At 38.0% G+C, this 18,840-nt stretch overlaps 1 protein-coding gene across 2 annotated transcripts in view; it reads left to right on the top strand.

Moving 5' to 3' along the window:
- The window catches only part of DDAH1 (dimethylarginine dimethylaminohydrolase 1), a 259,185-nt gene that overhangs the window by 56,194 nt on the left and 184,151 nt on the right, over positions 1–18,840 (top strand). The gene's annotated exons all lie outside the window — the stretch shown is intronic.

The following is an 18,840-nucleotide window of genomic DNA, read 5'->3' as shown; positions in this document are numbered from 1 at the left end:
ACACTAAGGTTGGCGAGGATCTGTTCAGATTGGCCTGGAAGCGGGTGGGGGGCGACAGAGAGAGTGGGAGAAAGAGGGAGAGAGAGACAGACAGAAAGTGTGTGTTAGTTCACTCTGGCAACCATATCGGAATGAGGAGGCAGAGGCAGCAGGACCTGTGCTGTAAGCCACAAGATCTGGACTGACTCAAGTTTCCAGTGCGTGGTCATGGCCACCTACATCCTCCCAGTACAACTTAGGTTGAGCCTTTCACACAAATTAATTTGAAGGCAGAAAGAGGAATTTAGCCCAACATTAGACTATTCTGATGGCGTGAGGTGGGATATTTTCAAAATAGAGTTTACTTTTTGAGGGGAGGATATTTGTGTGTGTTAATCTACTAAATAATGTATTTAACCTTAGAGAGGTAATTCCAACACTTGCAACAGAAAACCAACCGAGGCTCCTTCATCGTTCTCCATCAGCATTTCCCCCTTTTCTTTTCTTTTTTTTTTAAAGAATATCAGTCAACCCTTTTGGTTTTTTAAATTAATTAATTTATTTATTTTTGGCTGTGTTGGGTCTTCATTGCTGCGCGCGGGCTTTCTCTAGTGGCGGCGAGTGGGGGCTACCTTCCTTGCGGTGCGAGGGCTTCTCTCTTCTCACTGCGGTGGTTTCTCTTGTTGTGAAGCGCGGGCTCTAGGCGCACAGGCTTTAGGAGTTGTGACACGCGGGCTCAATAGTTGTGGCTTGCGGGCTCTAGAGCTCAGGCTCAGTAGTTGTGGCACAGAGGCTTAGTTGCTCCGCGGCATGTGGGGTCTTCCTGGACCAGGGCTCAAACCCGTGTTCCCTGCCTTTGCAGGCGGATTCTTAACCACTGCGCCACCAGGGAAGTCCTCTCCTTTCTCTTGAAAAGCAGTTCATAAATACCTTCTTTATGCTTTACACAAAGTAAAATATTATGGCTCCATTGGAGCCAGCAAAAATATAGGGAAGAAGGTGATTTTTACAGTCCATGTAAAATCTGTGATGTCAGATCTATTCTTCCAGTAGCTAAATCTTCTATTTAATTGTATATTGACATTTTTCTGTGCTTATGTCCATGTAAGTACTTATGTCTGTTTCCATAGCTCTTCAGAATTTCGGGAAGGAAATTCTGCTCCAACCACCCTAATCTACTACTGTCCCCTGTGTTCTGTTGACGAGGTCCCTTTGTGCCATGGCACAGTCCGTTTTCCTATCTGAATTGTTCCCTCTTAGAAATCCATGAATCTCTCCTCCTTCAGAATCTGGCTCAAAATTAAATTTCTCTGATAAATTTAATCACTATTCCAATTGTTTCTTGACAACATTTATGAACTATTAAAACTTGCATAAAAGTTTCTGTTTAAGCCATCTTGAACATTTTAATGTACATATTTTGGGCATTTTCAAACAGTATCATCCTTAACCTAGTGTAAGTGTTCAATAGGTGGTGACCCAAACTGATGGACAGAAAGTGGAAACACATTTTCATCTGTCTGTCCTAATTTTATGTTTACCTCTAAAATTTCAGAATTTTTTTCTAGAACCCAAAGTACTTGTTGCATCAGGACATAATCTCTAACTTCTCAGTACAGTTCTATAAAAATTAAAAAATATATATTTTATATGCACAGAAAAGTACAGAATATAAAAAAACAGAATTTTAAAAGGCAAATACTCTGTCATATATGTTCTAGATGTTTTATTTTTGTTAGAAAGAAATAAAATATTAAAGATATAATTGATATCCCTTTTGTAACCCTCTCTTACACTGTTTCCTTTCTTTTCTTCCTAGAGGCAACCATAGTCCTGAAATTGGTGCTTTTACTTCCCATCTCTATTCCTATACTTTTGCTGAATATGTATTTTTCCATACTTAATATATTTATTAATGTTTGTGTTTTAAAATTTTACCTAAAAGATATCTTCACATATCTGGATTTTGTTATTTTTTCCAATCTAAGAATCTCCGTATTTTATTAAACAGATGTAATCTATTCATATTTATTGTGATTATTGACATGTTTGGGATTGGAATTTTTTACTTACCAACATTTTTCAATGCTTTTTTTCTTCTTGTTATTTTATAAGTATTCATTTCTGTATTTGTTTGTTTGTTTCCACACTGTTTTGGACAATAAACACTCTATCTATCTTCCTAATGTGGTTACCACTTTAAATTTTAAAATGTGCATCATTAGAAAAATTCCAAGTCTGTATTCACCTTCTCAATCTTAGTCTCTAGGTATTCATCCAGATATTTTATTCCCTATACAAATACAAATATCCTTTTTCCTTTTTCTTTCTAAGAAAAATGGTTATATTATACACACTCTTCTATAGCTTACTTTTCTCAAATATATCTTTTGAACATTTTTCTATGTCAGTAATATGTTTCTGTCTCTTTTTCTTAATGGCTATGTAGTAATGATGATGATGACCAACATTTGCTGAGTGATTACTCTGTGCCAAGAGTTTCTCTCATCTATAGTTTACAAGAACCATATGTGGAAGAAGCTCCATTTTGAAAATAAGGAACCTGAGGCTTAGAGGGGAGTGGCAGGTAAAATAATGCCCCCCAAAGATGTCCTCGTTTGAATCCCTGGAACCTGTGAATGTAATACCGTACAGGGCAAAAGGGATTTTGCAGATGGGTTAAAGGTTAAGACCTTGAGATAGGGAGATTATTCTGAATCATCTAGGTAGGCCCAATCTAATCACTTGAGTCCTTAAAAGTAGAACCTTTTTTGTCTGGGTTAGAGAGAGAGACAACAGTAGAAGCAGGGTCAGAGAGATGACAGTGTGAGAGGGATTCAGTACTCTGTTGTCGTTTTTGAGACATAGGGGTCTACATGCAGGGACCAGCAAGAGGACTTTAGGAGCTAAGGGCTGACCTCAGCTAACATCCAGCAAGGAAACAGGGCCCTCAGTCCTACAACCACGTGGAACTGAAGTCTGTCATCACCTGAAAGAGCAAGGAAAGGGGTTCTCTCCTGGACTCTGAAAGAAGGACCTGAGCACTGCCAATACATTGGTTTCAGTCCAGTGAGACCCATACCAGACTTCTGACCTACCAAACTACAAGATTATAAATTTGGGTTGTTTTACACCTCTAAAATTGTGGTAATTTGTTATGATGGCAGTAATAGAAAACAAATACAAGGAACCACAATGAGAAATTTACAGTGAAATGGGAATTCAGACTCAGGTGGTCTGACTCCAGCATGTGTGTACAGCTAAATCATTATTTATTAGCCAGTCCATATTGATGGGCATTTAGATTGCTTTCAATTTACAGTATGTCAGACAATGGGACAGTAGCTCTCCTGATATCTATATCTTCAAATACTTTAGCTAGAATTTCTACAGGAAAATTTCCTAAAAGTGAAATTATTGGGTCAGAGGAGAATCACATTAAGTATTTTTATAAATACTGCCAAATTGCCTGGCAAAATGTTCCCAATGAAGCTCTTAGACTAGAATTGAAATCATCAGGGAAAGAATTAACAAAAAGTATGGATGGATCTGTGTTATTGGTGACCATTTCAGCAAAGAAAAGAACTGAAATGATCACATAACTGAAAGTGCCTTTCTCCTTCATTTTAACTGGAGGACTTGCAGACATCTGTTCCAGAAGAGTTCCTCTGGCTTTGTCTTCTCTTTGTGCATTGTGAACAGATTCACTTTGTGCTTTTACTTGTGAGTCTTGCTTTTTGGCCTTTTAGGCAATAATGACTGGCAAAAATAAATAGCCTTTTCAGTAAGGATCCCTTGTGCTACACATACATTCTAAAATACTCTATTACTTCAACTGAGGCTAGATTTTCTCACGTGCACAATAGGTACTTTAAAATACTAATAGCATTTCATTAATTTTGAATGATAGTCTTCTCAGCAGGGCCCTGGAACTCAACTTATGGAAGAAATCACTGGTTAAAGAAAACTAACATAGCAACCAGCTCACGTGTACGGGCTCTGTGACTAGCTGGCATTTTATGGGAGTCACCAAAGCAGGCCCGATAAGATTTAATGGCCCATTCCTCATGTGACTCTACATCAAAACAACCTCCACATTGCTGGAAACAACTTTTACTTTCTTTGGGCATCTTAACCCCCCTCATTTATCTGGAAAGTGGTCTCCTTCACTCCTGGCTTACACCAATGCTTTTGTTGTGCTTGTAGATCTGATAGCATCCTTTTTTCCCAGGCTCTTTCTTTGTTCTAGAACTTCTTTATCTCTCACTCTACTGCCTCAGAGATTTTGGTTCTCTCCTTATGCTGTGATTTTTCCGTCTTTAGAGTTATGACAACTTTGACTCAATTGTTCTGCTTGTTTTTCTCTCTTTTGCTCAACTGCTAGATCCTGGGACATTGTAATGAACATCCTCATGGCTGTGAAATGGAAAGATGTCTAACTAATGATGTTTGTTTGTTTACTTATTTATTTATTTTTGCTTCATTTTACCTAGGAAACCAGACTGGAAAATTTGAATTCTGATTAAATTTTGGATATTATAATGAATAATAATACCTCCTATTTATTGAACATTTACCATGTGCCTGATACTATTAATTTTTTTAAAAAATGCTTTAACTTAAAAGTCTTCAGGGCCATTCTGTGAGGTAGGTGCTACTATTATCCCCATTCCACTGTTGAGGAAATCGAGGCTTTAAGAAGTTAGGCAATCTGATCCAGGCTGTGTAGTAGTAAATGATAAAGCTGAGATTGAAACACAAGCTTGTTTGACCAGTCTGTACTCTTAAGCACTATACCAGAATGTTCTTTGACATTTCAAAATCATTTGTAAGCAATACTTCCAAGAACATTTTTAACAGAAAAAAGTTAAACACAGAGCTACTTAGTTGTGATGAGGTAGAAAGAATACTGGAATAGGAGTCAAAAGAGGGAGTCTCAGCTGTGTCCTTAACTAACTGAGCAAGTCCTCAGGCAAGTCAGTTCACCAGCCCCTCCCTTATCTTCCCCCCCATCTGTAAAAGTGCCAATCTTCTAGCATTCTTAAAAAAAAAACTTGATTTCCTCTTCTTGATTTCCTCTTCTTTAATTTTTCCTATACTAAGATAGATGAAATCTGCTGCTCCCATATCATTTGTGACAGTTAAGGCTGGTATCAAATGAGTCAGTTGGCAGAGGGCTACTTGTTCTGAAAAAAGAAGAAAAAAGCAATGATTAAATGCCACCCCCACCCCCACCCCCAGGCAGAGAGCAAGCTGAACATAATGACTCAAGTTCAAACCCTAGAAAATCTAGGCGGAAATGGGGTGGATATATTCTTCTGTCTCTAATTTTCTCTGTGTATATTCATCTTTGATCGTAACGATGTGGATGAATGTGTGGCTCATCAGTTAATCATCATCTCAAATTTGCTCAAGCCATTGTATAGCAATAATGCTACCAAACTGTCTTTGTCCAGTTGGAAATGAGACCCAGCCGAGAAGACTTGCTAACTTTCTCAAGCATGTATCTTCATTCTATCACATAGCTTTTTCCTATCTCATGTGTTTTTGGCTGAATTGTGTCCCCACAAAACTCATATGTTGAAGTCCTAACCCTAATACCTCACCATGTAACTGTATTTGGAGATGGGACCTTTAAAGGGGGTAATTAAGATAAAATGAGGTCATATTGGTGGGCCCTAAACCAATATAACAGGTGTCCTAATAAGAAGAGGAGATTAGGACACAGAAACACAGTTGGAAGCATGGCCATGTGAGGGCTTAGAGAGCAGGTGGCCATCAGCAAGCCAAGAAGAGAGGCCTCAGGAGAAAACAAACCTGTTAACACCTTGATCTTGGACTTCCAGACTCCAGAACTGTGAGAAAATAAAATTCTGTTGCTATCTTTGGTATTTTGTTATGGCAGCCCTTGCAAATTAATATACCATGTTTTAAATCCAGGGTTGTTTTTAGGTTTTTCCATTACTTCTCAGAAGATCTTTACCTTGATTTTTAATTTTCTTTCCTCCCTTGCCTGAGCTAGATTTTCTTGCCCTAGGAAGTCATACTCAGGTATCAAGCTTCATCCACATACTGGAGTACAGGTATTTCACAGATGTTAACAGTGTTTGAAGAGTACCCAGTGTTAGTGAATCTTGACTGGTATTTTGAATACAGCTTACATTTCTACACCTACTTAAAATCCTTGTCACTGCCTCACCTGTGGGTGTCAGTTCTTAAATAATTTAATTTTATAGCTAATAAAATAAAAAACTGAACCATATATAATTGATTTCTCACCCCTCACCAATATCACCAAATTTCTCACCCCTCACCAATATCACCAAATTTCTCACCCCTCCCATGAATTTTTCTTCTTTTTCTTACTTCCTCTCTTGGTAAAATGCAGAAGCATGCCCATTCATCTAAGTTCATGTTCTCAAGCTAAGGACTTAGGAGTCGTACTTGATCTTTTCCTTGCCTCATACATCCAACTCATTACCCACTTCTGTTCATTCTTCCTTTAAAACATCTAATAGGAAAAGACTTGTAATATTAATCTATAATATTAAATTTGAATTACAAATATCAGTATGGACTAATGAAGTACAAATATCAATATGGACTAATGTATTAAAAATATTTATGTATTTATGTATCTACCTATCTATCTATTCTAGCTCTGTCCACCGAAAGAACATAGAAGCTATGATATCCCCCTAGCAATAAGCACATCCAGAATCCAGATTTTGGTTTCTATTCACCATTAGCTACAAAAAGAATAATGGTCTTTGGAGAAATAGCTGATTCTAGGTGTTGGGCAGTGAAACTACAAGGTGAGTTTAGGATATCTTGTATCAGAAACCAAGGAAGTGCTCAGTGATCTATGCGGGCATGTTAAAAGGACCCAGGAACTAGTTTGAAAGGATTTCCACTACACAAATTTTGAACAATTTGAAGTATAATTGATTGTAAAACATTGAATACATAAAAATCTATTAGTCCATAGTGATACCCCAAAAAAGTGAAGGAAAGGAGAAAAAAATCATTTGGATCATTAGAGATGACTACTCAATAAATCCTTACTCTGAAATTGGTAGTAAAATGGAAAGAAGTAAACATTTACTGTACTTTTTTATGAGGAATTTTATATTCTCCTAGTTAATGAGGGAAAACTCATCTTTAGAAAAGAATGAAAAAAAGGAGCGATACTATTTGAAAGTCATTATTTTGCAACTCCCAATGAAATAATTGATTCAGGCAAGGATCATCAGTGGTGAAAGTTTATTGCAGAACAGGATAGTCACACAGTGACAAACATCACCACACATATTACTTACTAATTGTAAAGAGCAGAAGGGAGAGATCTGGTAGTCACCACTTTGACCAAGAGATCGACCTAAAAACATTGATAATACGCTATAATCTTGCATTATGTTTCTCCTGATGTGATGCAGATGAAATCCACAGAATTGTTTATGAACTACTCTTGCCAAAAGTGTTCAACCTGAATCTAATTAAGCCTTTGGACCTAACTTCAAATATATAGGAATTATAGGACACCAGAGAACAATCAAATTATAAGGAAACCTATGGAGGAATCCCAAATGTGAAATATTATATACAACTTTTTGGATTCTTCCAAAAGTCACTATCATCAGTGAAGAAAGAGTAGGGGGGAACTGCTCTAGATGAAAAGAGATAAAGAGACATAACAACCAAATACAGTATATGAACCTTGATTGACTCTTGGCCTGATAAAAGCAGCTAAAAACCATTTTGGGAACAAGTGGAGAAAATGTGAATATGAGCCATATATTAAATGATATGACATACGATATTAAGAAACTAATATCAACGTGCTTAGATATGATAATGAATTGTGTGATACAGAAGAAAATTCTTATTTTTAGCAGATGTGTATTTGGGTGTGACTAGGAAGCAGGATCCTCCTCTCAAGGGGCAATATTACTCGGGATCAGTTGAATGTGGGCCCAGTGTTGCTAAATTTTTGTCTTGGACAATAAGTCAAAAATAAAGGTTTGTATACAAATTCTCATTTTAAACACTGACAAGTAATTTTCTTTAAAACACCGCAGGCTGAAAAAAATTTGGGCTACAGTGTACGACTCCTCCACACTCACTCTTTCATATTGGTCTCTGTATCATTCTTTATTCTCTCTTCTTGATCTAGAATACTTTCTCCATCCTTTTGCCATTGAAGTCCTGTGAGTCTTTCAAAACCCAGCAAGCAAGGCCATTCACCTTCTCAAACTCCCGTAGGCAGAGTCAGCACTCCCTCTTTGGAGTGTCTGGCCGTTTATACAAACCTCCATCCTAGGACTTGTAATGGAATGACATATTTGGTTGTCCGTCTCCTCCCACTGGGTTCTGAGCCCTCATGATCAAAAGCCACAGTTTATTCATTCTCGTCTACCCCGTAATGCTCACAGTGTCTAATATAAAGTCAGCCCTCGATGAACATCTGTTGATTGAGTTGCAGCCTGTTAAAAGAAATGCTGCAGAAAAATTTAGGACATGGTTTCTGTGGCATCCAGTTGGAAATGTACTTAAGAATGTCTGTGAATCAGTAAAAGAAATTTTCCTATTATTATATTCCAAGTAAGGCTGTCTCCTGGGATCATTTGTCTCTTATAGGAAGTCAGGTAAACAAGTTCAGTTTTAAAAAGAAAAAAATGGTCAAAATAAGATTCTTTCTGACCTTTTAGTCCAAGAGAATGGGTAATAGAGAACTGTTTCAAGGATGGATTTTCTAGGACAATTTTGGCCAAGATCAGGCCAAGGATCTAGGCAGCTTCAGTAACCTACAAATACTCTAAACCTACTTGAACCTATACAAGAACTGAATGGTAGAGTGTGTACTAAATCAAGTCACCTCCTCCCTTTTGGGACATCAATTCCTATACACCCTACACACCCAGTTCTCTCCTTCCTGTCTCTTTCATGCATTTTTTTTTTCTGCAATGCTTCCTTTCTTCCTTTCTTTCTCTCTTCCTTCCTTCCTTCCTTCCTTCCTTCCTTCCTCTCTCTTTCTTTCTGCATTCCTTTCAAAATCTAGCTCAAAACCTACTTCTTCCAGGGAGTCTCTGATAAATGCCACATGCCTTGATTTTTCCTTTATATTGTATTCTCCATTTATCTGTATTCTTTTATGCTAGGTATGGTCTATTCCTGTGTAGGCTATATAATTAGAACGATTATGTTATTAAGAATAAGATAATAATAATTTGGAGGGATAATAAGATTGTTAAAAATTCAGTGGGAATGTAAATTGATACAGCCACTATGGAGAACAGTATGGAGATTCCTTAAAAAACTAAAAATAGAACTACCATATGACTCAGCAATCCCCCTACTGGGCATATACCCTGAGAAAACCATAATTCAAAAAGAGTCATGTACCACAATGTTCATTGCAGCTCTATTTGCAATAACCAGGACATGGAAGCAACCTAAGTGTCCATCGACAGATGAATGGATAAAGAAGATGTGGCACATGTATACAATGGAATATTACTCAGCCATAAAGAGAAACAAAATTGAGTTACTTGTAGTGAGGTGGATGGACCTAGAGTGTTTCATACAGAGTGAAGTAAGTCAGAAAGAGAAAAAAAAATACCATATGCTAACACATATATATGGAATCTAAAAAAAAAAAAAGGTTCTGAAGAACCTAGGGGCAGGACAGGAATAAAGACGCAGACATAGAGAATGGACTTGAGGACACAGGGAGGGGGAAGGGTAAGCTGGGACGAAGTGAGAGAGTGGCATGGACAAATATACACTATCAAATGTAAAGTAGATAACTAGTAGGAAGCAGCTGCATAGCACAGGGAGGTCAGCTTGGTGTTTTGTGACCACCTAGAAGGGTGGGATAAGGAGGGTGGGAGGGAGATGCAAGAGGGAGGAGATATAGGGATATATGTATATTTATGTATATTTATAGCTGATTCACTTGTTATACAGCAGAAACTAACACATCATTGTAAAGCAATTATACTCTAATAAAGATGTTAAAAAAAAAAACTCCAGACCCCTTCCTGGAGATTCTGATTCTGTTAGCATGGGATGGGGGATGGGTACAGGTATTTTGTGTGTGTGTGTGTGTGTGTGTGTGTGTGTGTGTGTGTGTGTGTGGTACGCGGGCCTCTCACTGTTGTGGCCTCTCCCGTGGTGGAGCACAGGCTCTGGATGCGCAGGCTCAGAGGCCATGGCTCACGGGCCCAGCTGCTCCATGGCATGCGGGATCCTCCCAGACTGGGGCACGAACACGTGTCCCCTGCGTCGGCAGGCGGACTCTCAACCACTGCGCCACCAGGGAAGCCCAGGTATTTATATTTTTAACAAGCTAATTCTTATTTTTTTGTGTGTGTGGCTGTGCCGAGCAGCTTGCAGAATCTCATTTCCCTGACCAGGGATTGAACCCCAGCCACGGCAGTGAAAGCCCAGAATCCTAACCATTAGGCCACCAGGGAACTCCCGCAAGCTAATTTCTATCATCAGGCAACTGGGAAACACTAGCCTTATCCTTATGAAGTTTGGATTTTGGGTCAGATTAATTAGGATTTGAGGCTAGGCTCTAGAGGTTGTTAGCTGTGTGACGCATTAGACAAGTTACCGTGTCCACAGACACGGCTTTTTATCTAGAAAATGTGGATGATAATCACTATTCCCCATTTTTCTGGGGAATTAAATGATTCATGTAGAGCATTAGTACAGTTCCCGGAATATTCTAAGTTCTCAGTAAATATTGAAAATTATGTTTATATTTGCTTGTAATTTGTTTGGTTATTTACTATGATTCAAGGTCTGGGTGATGGGTTTTTGGTTCTTCTGTAACACTGGTGATTCAGGGTTGGGTGACCCATAAAATTTTGCCCCAGCCGAAGACTATTGTTGAGAGCCTGTTAACCTTTGCCAAGTTTTTATTGCCTCAACAAGGGATCTCTTTTCTTTGTCCTCTTTAATTTTACCTGTCACCTCCATTAAATTATAAAAAGATCTTTGAGGCCAGTGACCCAGACAGATACTTTTGTTACACAGTAAGTAGATCCAATACCTTGTATAGTGGGCTATCAGCAGAGGGCATTATCTAATAGAACCCACATTTATTTCATAGAGTTGTAGAACCATAATTTCTTATTTAGGTTACAACAGCTCCTAATGGGTCTTAGAGTCTTACACTCTTGCTCCCCTACAATCCAGTGTCTACACAGTAGCCAGTGTGATCTTTTTAAAATGTAATCACAGAAAGTCATTCCCTTTTGATCTTCCAATGCTTTTCACTGTATTTAGAATAAAATTGAAATTCCTTACCATGGTTTTGTAAGCCCTACCTGATCTGGGCTGGTCTGTCTGACCTCATCTCCTGTCATTAACTTCCTGTATTATTACATTCCTGTAACTATGCTGTTCCTCCTGTCTGGGTTTTTTTCCCCTAGATATTCCCATGATTAAGCCCGGATGTCACCTTCTCAAGACCTTCCTTCTGCTCCCTATTCAAAGTTTTCCTCCCATTAGTTTCTATCCTATTAGTCTGCTTTATTTTCTTCTGATCACTTACTCACTGTCTGATATTGTATTTATCAGTAACTGTTGTTAACTTACTTGTTCATTGGAAGCTCCATGAGAGCAGGCATCTTGCCCATCTTGTATTCCTAGCACTGGGGACAGAACGTGGCACATTGCATGTGCTCCATATATGTTTGTCAAATTGATAAATGAACTTTACAGATAGGCTGAAGTACATCTACAGAATCCAGTAGATTTCAACTTTTTTTTTAAAAAGCAGAAGACTCATCAAACAAAATATTTGGTTTTAAATAATTAATTTGTATGTTTGTTCAGTTCTTTTCACTCATTTCTTGACAATTAATAAGATTCTATACACAGAACAAGTTCTTAGCAAATACTTGGCAATTTAATGACTCCTTGTTCAACAAAAACTACCACCAGGGGGAAATCAATCCTCTGACCAGTAGCTGCAGACAGTGAGAAAATCTGGCTAGAGGAGAAGCAGACCTGACCCCAGGGGACAAGGGCAGGTGAGAGGCACTTAGTGTTCTGGCAGCACAGCTCCTCCAGGGTTTCTCTGCAGCTCTATAGAGAGAGCAGTAGGAAGCAGAAGAAGCAGGGCCATTATTGAAGCACCCAGAGGAGAAGCAGCAAGAGAGGGCTCTTCAATGCTGCCAGAGCTGCAGTGAGAAGCTGTCTGGCCTGGAGTGGCCTTGGGCCAGTGGCTGCAGCACTGCAGAAAGGACGGCAGTGGTGGTGCTGGCAGCAGTGGTGGTGACACAAGGACAGTATCTCAGGGAGGTAGGGACATGGGAAGCACACTCCCTCAAGGTGCAAGCCAGAAGGGACTTGGGAAGGAGCAATAACTGAGAGATTACACTTTTATGATCTTAATTTTTTTAACGTTTTAAAAACTAATTTCATAGAACATCTACATAGGAACAGTTACTGATACATTCTGTTACACTAACATTGTACGGTTTAAGTTCAGTAATTTTCCATTAACAAATATTTTTTCTACCTACTACAATTCCCTCCTTTTTCCTTAAGACGAGACAACTAAGGCTCAAGAAACTACTCATTAGGTTATAACCATTCTTCTCTCTCTTTAAAGTTGCTATACATTTATAGAATTTGTGTTTCCATTAATGCTTCAATTTTTTGATGCCACTTCGTATACAGCACTTAATTATGGAGAAAAGAAAAAGCAAAACTAAAACAAGGAAGGATATATGCTATATCTTTAACAATATATTTTCTGGTTCCCTTTAGATGCCCGGTCAACCAGGATCACATACAGGTTTCACGCTTTATTGCAGATATGTGAAAGACTTACTGGTCTCACACATTTTATGTATGTTGACTTCTATGTTTTGACTCATCTAAATAAACACAGCAAGACTCATTTACAAGGGTACATATGCTTTCTATTCAACCAGAAAAAAATCTAAAGCTAGATGTAGAAAAACAATGATACTAAAAAACTCTTTAACTTCAGATTGTATTAGACTGAGATTTTCTGCAGTAAAGTTCTTTACAGTTAGAAGGGTACCTGAAAAGTTTGCCATGGATGTGGAAAGTGCATGAAGTACTGCTCCAGGAGACATTATACAGATGAAATACTTTAACCCACTAGCATAAATGCTCTCTTAATTCTTTCCCAGTGGTCCTTTGGAATGTGTTTTATTTGCTCTTGGTAAAGTCTGGATGCCAAGATGCAGGAAATATATTCCCTACAGAACAGGTGTCTGTTTAACCCCCACGTACGATTTTATAAATGAGTTTAGCTAGAAACAGCCTGGTGGGAGCCTATATAATGTTTACGCTGTAATTTCAGGTCCCATAATAGGTCTGGAATAGTGTAGGCTACTACTACACTACTGCACTCCCACCCCCCAAAATAAGAACTCCTAAAGGGTGCTATATGTAGGCCTATCAATATAAAAGCTGGGAGATAAATCCATATTCCCACCATTTTTTTTGTCTAATTATTCAATTTAATTCAACTACTTCCCTAGAAATGAATATCAGAGAAAAGTATGCTCAGAAAGGTGATTTTGGGAGTAGCTGACTTACCACTTTCCACAATGGTTATTCTGAAGTTAGGGTAACAAATGGGGTAGTGGCCTCCTTTTCCTTCCCACTAAAAATTAGGTATCTAGTTAAGTCCATTAGACAGGCAGAGTAAATTACGGGGAGAACTGAGTGTGGAGAGTGTTCACTTATCTTTTGTAATAAGGTCCCTTTTGACTAATTCTCTACTGAAGTTCTCACTTTATCCACAGGGTTCTTCAAAGGGAACGCTCACAATGCGCATCTTCTGTAGTCGAGTTACAGGACTCTTGGGTATATATTCAGTACTTGATTGTATTTTGGCATATCAGGACAGGACATAGTTGGGTTGAGAAGACTTTAGTTTCTCAACTGTGGGCTGTGTAACTGTATTCCTTTCTCAACTGCAACACGAGAGATATGAGAAGGAATGGTGGATCTTTATAGTGATGAAGTTAGGGGTTTGTTAAACTGCCTTTTGGAAGTCAGCGTAGGAGTAAGTAGTGCTGATGGGTTCAGTGCGGGTTGTTTCCTTAACTGTTTTAGTAAACCAGCCACAGCAACAACCAGAAACACATGAATTAGGAATTTATTTTAGGTACTCAGGTATGGGAGTGGCTGTACTCAATGTTGGGCTTAACTCTTTGGTGGCAAATTGCAGTGCTCCATTTAGAGTGGCATGATCTCTAGAAAGCCGGCTGGGACTCATGAGGGGCTTTTGAAAAGGTGGGACTCGAGAAGCAAGAAGAACAACAATCCTACATCCTGTGGAAAAAAAACCACATTCATAGAAAGATAGACAAGATGAAAAGGCAGAGGGCTATGTACCAGATGAAGGAACAAGATAAAACAATTAAATGAAGTGGAGATAGGCAACCTTCCAGAAAAAGAATTCAGAATAATGATAGTGAGGATGATCCAGGACCTCGGAAAAAGAATGGAGGCAAAGATCGAGAAGATGCAAGAAATGTTTAACAAAGATCTAAAAGAATTAAAGAACAAACAAACAGAGATGAACACTACAATAACTGAAGTGAAAAATACACTAGAAGGAATCAATAGCAGAATACCTGAGGCAGAGGAACGGATAAGTGACCTGGAAGACAGAATGGTGGAATTCATTGCTGCGGAACAGAATAAAGATAAAAGAATGAAAAGAAATGAAGACAGCCTAAGAGACCTCTGGGACAACATTAAATGCAATAATATTTGCATTATAGTGGTCCCAGAAGGAGAAGAGAGAGAAAAAGGACCCAAGAAAATATTTGAAGAGATTATAGTCGAAAACTTCCCGAACATGGGAAAGGAAATAGCCACCCAAGTCCAGGAAGCTCAGAAAATCCCATACAGGATAAACCCATGGAGAAACATGCCTAGACACACAGTAATCAAATTGGCAAAAGTTAAAGACAAAGAAAAGTTATTGAAAGCAGCAAGGGGAAAATGACAACATACAAGGGAACTCCCATAAGGTTAACAGCTGATTTCTCAGCAGAAACTCTACAAGCTAGAAGGGCGTGGCATGGTATACTTAAAGTGATGAAAGGGAAGAACCTACAACCAAGATTACTCTACCCAGCAAGGATCTCATTCAGATTCGATGGAGAAATCAAAAGCTTTACAGACAAGCAAAAGCTAAGAGAATTCAGCACCACCAAACCAGCTCTACAACAAATGCTAAAGGAACTTCTCTAAGTGGGAAACACAAGAGAAGGAAAGGACCTACAGAAACAAACCCAAAATGATTAAGAAAATGGTAATAGGAACATACATATTGATAATTACCTTAAATGTGAATGGATTAAATGCTCCAACCAAAAGACACAGGCTTGCTGAATGGACACAAAAACATGACCTATATATACGCTGTCTACAAGAGACCCACTTCAGACCTTGGGACACATACAGACTGAAAGTGAGGGGATGGAAAAAGATATTCCATGCAAATGGAAATCAAAAGAAAGCTAGAGTAGCTATACTCATATCAGATAAAATAGATTTTAAAAAAAAATAGACTTTGAAACAAAGAATGTTACAAGAGACAAGGAAGGATACTACATAATGATCAAGGGATCAATCCAAGAAGAAGATATAACAATTATAAATATATATGCATCCAGCATAGGAGCACCTCAATACATAAGGCAACTGCTAACAGCTATAAAAGAGGAAATCAACAGTGACACAATCATAGTGGGGGCCTTTAACACCTCACTTACACCAATGGACAGATCATCCAAACAGAAAATTAATAAGGAAACACAAGCTGTAAATTACACAATAGACCAGATAGATGTAATTGATACTTATAGGACATTCCATCCAAAAACAGCAGATTACACTTTCTTCTCAAGTGTGTACAGAACATTCTCCAGGATAGATCGCATCTTGGGTCACAAATCAAGCCTCAGTAAATTTAAGAAAATTGAAATCATCTCAAGCTTCTTTTCTGACCTCAACGCTATGAGATTAGAAATCAATTACAGGGAAAAAAAACGTAAAAAACACAAACACATGGAGGTTAAACAATACGTTACTAAATAACTGAGCGATCACTGAAGAAATCAAAGAGGAAATCAAAAAATACCTAGAGACAAATGACAATGAAAACACGACGATCCAAAACCTATGGGATGCAGCAAAAGCAGTTCTAAGAGGGAAGTTTATTGCTATACAAGCCTACCTCAAGAAACAAGAAGAATCTCAAAGAAACAATCTAACCTTACACCCAAAGTAACTAGAGAAAGAAGAACAAACTAAACCCAAAGTTAGCAGAAGGAAAGAAATCATAAAGATCAGAGCAGAAATAAATGAAAGAGAAACAAAGAAAACAATAGCAAAGATCAATAAAACTAAAAGCTGGTTCTTTGAGTGGATAAACACAGTTGATAAACCATTAGCCAGACTCATCAAGAAAAAGAGGGAGAGGACTGAAATCAATAAAATTACAAATGAAAAAGGAGAAGTTACAACAGTCAACACAGAAATACAAAGCATCCTAAGAGATTACTACAAGCAACTCTATGCCAATAAAATGGACAACCTGAAAGAAATGGACAAATTCTTAGAAAGGTAAGACTCCGAAGACTGAACCAGGAAGAAATAGAAAATATGAACAGACCAGTCACAAGTAATGAAATTGAAACTGTGATTAAAAATCTTCCAACAAGCTTAAGTCCAGGACCAGATGGCTTCACAGGTGAATTCTATCAAACATTTAGAGAAGAGCTAACACCCATCCTTCTCAAAGTCTTCCCAAAAATTGCAGAGGAAGGAACACTCCCAAACTCATTCTGAGGCCACCATCACCCTGATACCAAAACCAGACAAAGATACTACAAAATAAGAAAATTACAGACCAATATCACTGATGAATATAGATGCAAAAATCCTCAACAAAATACTAGCAAACAGAATCTAACAGCACATTAAAAGGATCATACACCATGATCAAGTGGGATTTATCCCAGGGATGCAAGGATTCTTCAATATATGCAAATCAATCAATGTGATACACCATATTAAAAAACTGAAGAATAAAAACCGTGTGATCATCTCAATAGATGCAGAAAAAGCTTTTGAAAAAATTCAACACCCATTTATGATAAAAACTCTCCAGAAAGTGGGCATAGAGGTTAACCTACCTCAACATAATAAAGGCCATATACAACAAACTCACAGCAAACATCATTCTCAATGGTGAAAAACTGAAAACATTTTCTCTCAGATCAGGAATAAGACAAGGATGTCCACTCTCACCACTATTATTCAACAGTTTTGGAAGTCCTAGCCACAGCAATCACAGAAGAAAAAGAAATAAAAGGAATACAAATTGGAAAAGAAGAAGTAAAAGTGTCACTGTTTGCAGATGACATGATACTATACATAGAGAATCCTAAAGATGCCACCAGAAAACTACTAGAGCTGATCAATGAATTTGGTAAAGTAGCAGGATACAAAATTAATGCACAGAAATCTCTTGCATTCCTATACACTAATGATGAAAAATCTGAAAGAGAAATTAAGGAAACACTTCCATTTACCACTGCAACAAAAAGAATAGAATACCTCAGAATAAACCTACCTAAGAGACAAAAGACCTGTATGCAGAAAACTATAAGACACTAATGAAAGAAATTAAAGATGATACCAACAGACAGAGAGATACACCATGTTCTTGGATTGGAAGAATCAATATTGTGAAAATGACTATACTACCCAAAGCAATCTACAGAGTCAATGCAATCCCTATCAAATTACCAGTGGCATTTTTTACAGAACTAGAACAAAAAATCTTAAAATTTGTATGGAGACACAAAAGACCCTGAATAGCCTAAGTAGTCTTGAGGGAAGAAAACGGAGCTGAAGGATTCAGATTCTCTGGCTTCATACTATACTACAAAGCTATAGGAATCAAGACAATGTGGTACTGGCACAAAAACAGAAACACAGATCATGGAACAAGATAGAAAGCCCAGAGGTAAACCCACGCACCTATGGTCAACTAACCTATGACAAAGGAGGCAAGGATATACAATGGAGAAAAGAGAGTCTCTTCAATAAGTGGTGCTGGGAAAACTGGACAGCTACATGTAAAAGAATGAAATTAGAACACTCCCTAACACATACACAAAAATAAACTCAAAATGGATTTGAGACCTAAATGTAAGACCGGACACCTTTAAACTCTTAGAGGAAAACATAGGAAGAACACTCTTTGAGATAAATCACAGCAAGATCTTTTTTGATCCACCTCCTAGAGTAATGGAAATAAAACCAAAAATAAACAAATGGGACCTAATGAAACTTAAAAGCTTTTGCACAGCAAAGGAAACCATAAACAAGACGAAAAGACAACCCTCAAAATGGGAGAAAATATTTGCAAATGAATCAACGGAGAAAGGATTAATCTCCAAAATTATAAACAGCCCATGCAGCTCAATATTAAAGAAACAAACAACCCAATCCAAAAATGGGCAGAAGACCTAAATAGACATTTCTCAAAGGAAGACATACAAATGGCCAAGAAGTACAAGCAAAACTGCTCAGCATCCCTAATTATTAGAGAAAGGCAAATCAAAACTACAATAAGGTATCACCTCACACCAATTAGAATGGGCACCATAAGAAAATCTACAAACAACAAATGCTGGAGAGGGTGTGGAGAAAAGGGAGCCCTCTTGCATTGTTGGTGGGAATGTAAATTGATACAGCCACTATGGAGAACAGTATGGAGGTTCCTTAAAAAACTAAAAATAGTATTACCATATGACTCAGCAATCCCACTACCGGGCA

Source organism: Pseudorca crassidens, chromosome 2, assembly GCF_039906515.1.
Source record: "Pseudorca crassidens isolate mPseCra1 chromosome 2, mPseCra1.hap1, whole genome shotgun sequence".
Lineage (NCBI taxonomy): Eukaryota > Metazoa > Chordata > Mammalia > Artiodactyla > Delphinidae > Pseudorca > Pseudorca crassidens.
This window is presented reverse-complemented; position numbering and strand designations above follow the sequence as displayed.